This window comes from Macrobrachium rosenbergii, chromosome 17 (assembly GCF_040412425.1).
Source record: "Macrobrachium rosenbergii isolate ZJJX-2024 chromosome 17, ASM4041242v1, whole genome shotgun sequence".
In the NCBI taxonomy this organism is placed as follows: Eukaryota; Metazoa; Arthropoda; class Malacostraca; order Decapoda; family Palaemonidae; genus Macrobrachium; species Macrobrachium rosenbergii.
In genome coordinates this window covers 34,455,765-34,458,264 of record NC_089757.1, presented here as the reverse complement: position 1 = coordinate 34,458,264, position 2,500 = coordinate 34,455,765, and the positions used below count along the sequence as shown (strand labels likewise).

The 2,500-nt window shown below is 36.5% G+C and overlaps 1 protein-coding gene across 7 annotated transcripts in view; it reads right to left on the bottom strand.

Annotated features, from left to right (window-relative positions):
- Positions 1 to 2,500, bottom strand: part of LOC136847847 (homeotic protein ultrabithorax-like) — a 1,187,590-nt gene that overhangs the window by 143 nt on the left and 1,184,947 nt on the right. The window lies entirely within an intron of this gene.

Here is a 2,500-nt window from a genome sequence, read left to right as displayed (position 1 = left end):
AATGGCCACAGTTTCCTATTAATTGGTGGTCAAATTAATTAATTAAATAATTAGGGGTCAAAAATCAATTAGTGGTCAAGTAAAAGTCGTAAAAAACAATTCATTTGGTCAAAAAATCAGTTTAGTGGTCAAAATCAATTAGTGGTAATAAATCAATTACTTAGTGGTCACAAGACAGTTGATCAGTGGTCATAAATCAATTGATTTGTGATCAGGAAGTTAATCAGGTCACAAACCAATTAATTAGTGGCCAAAGTCAAGTAATTAGTGGTCACAAATCAGTTAATTAGTGGTCGAAAATCAATTAATCAGTGGTCGCAAATCAATCCTAAAAAATGACGCCAGGAACATCAAAAAACATAAAATAAAAACATATCTGCAGAGAAGAGGATACACATACCATTACTGAAAACATGCATAATGGGAACAACATCAATACTTAAGAAACAATCAATAAAGGTTAAACAGGGAGATGAAAGGTTGATTTTATTAGATGCAAAGTTCATCGAAGTTCCTGTTAATGACAGTAAATATGGATTTATTAATCATTCAGGGTCCTGTTAATGACAGAAATATAGATCTATTAGCCATTCAGGGTGTCCTGTCAATGGCAGAAATATAGATTTATCAACATTCAGGGTCCTGTTAACGAAAGAAATGTAGATTTATTAACCATTCAGGGTGTCCTGTTAATGACAGAAATATATATTTATCAACCATTCAGGGTCCTGTTAATGACAGAAATATAGATTTATCAACCATTCAGGGTCCTGTTAATGACAGAAATATAGATTTATCAACCATTCAGGGTCCTGTTAATAACAGAAATATGGATCTCTTAACCATTCAAGGTCCTGTTAATGACAGAAATATAGATTTATTAACCATTCAGGGTGTCCTGTTAATGATAGAAATATAGATTTATCAACCACTCAGGGTCCTGTTAATGACAGAAATATAGATCTATCAACCATTCAGGGTCCTGTTAATGACAGGAATATGGATTTATCAACCATTCAGGGTCCTGTTAATGACAGGAATATGGATTTATCAACCATTCAGGGTCCTGTTAATGACAGGAATATGGATTTATCAACCATTCAGGGTCCTGATAATGACAGGAATATGGATTTATCAACCATTCAGGGTCCTGCTAATGACAGGAATATGGATTTACCAAAAATTCAGGGTCCTGTTAATGACAGAAATACAGATTTATCAACCATCCAGGGTCCTGTTAATGACAGAAATATAGATTTATCAATCATTCAGGGTCCTGTTAATGACAGAAATATAGATTTATCAACCATTCAGGCGCCTGTTAATGACAGGAATATGGATTTATCAGCCATTCAGGGTCCTGTTAATGACAGGCATATGGATTTATCAACCATTCAGGGCCCTGTTAATGACAGAAATATAGATTTATCAACCATTCAGGGTCCTGTTAATGACAGAAATATAGATTTATCAACCACTCAGGGTCCTGTTAGTGACAGAAATATAGATTTATTAACCATTCAGGGCCCTGTTAATAGAAATATAGATTTAGCCTATTAACCATTCAGGGTCCTGTTAATGGCAGAAATATAGATTTATCAATCATTCAGTGTCCTGTTTATGACAAATATAGATTTATTAACCATTCAGTAATGTTCTAAAATGATTTATATGAAAGCTATCGTTGGATATCTGTTTCTCAATCTATTTTCAGGGTGAGCCATAAAACTGAAATAAATAATTTTGAAAAAGTTATAGATCATTTTGCAAAAGTTATGAATCATTTTGCAAAACTTATAACCCATTTTGAAGCTGGAACTTCCTTCGTAGATACCGCGCGGGGTGGCTGTTGTTTTATAAACAATTAGGGCAGAAGGAGCTATTTCTAGACCCAACACTCAGGGTTAGTATTGATAGCTTTAGTGAGCAGGAGACGTTTGTGTATGTGCGTGTGTCAGAGAGAGAGAGAGAGAGAGAGAGAGAGAGAGAGAGAGAGAGAGAGAGAGAGAGAAGAGAGAAACAATGGGGGGTCGGTCGCAAGTGACAGGATTCTATCATCAAAGGCTATAACAGAATGTGCTGCGTACGCATTTCACTAGACGTTTATGCATGTGTTAGAGAGAGAGAGAGAGAGAGAGAGAGAGAGAGAGAGAGAGAGAGAGAATGGGGGGTCCAGTGAAGGAAATAAGGATTCTACCATCAAAGGGTATAACAGAATTTACTGCAAACGAACTTAACGAGAAATAATTACCTCCCATCAAACAAAATAGCGCCACCTCAAGGAGGGCGTCTCATTATTGAATAATTACAGTCATCTGTTCCCCAAGACCCCAGTTCTAATAAATTTCAGTGTATGGCAGCATGATCGGATGGTATATTACAGCTGTGGCTATATTTCATGCACTTCTACATCACATTCGTGCTTCACAATGAGCACGCCACCCTTGCAAGACTTATTTATCCCTTCAGGAGGGCCGACGCCCCCTCGTCCCTCTTAGGA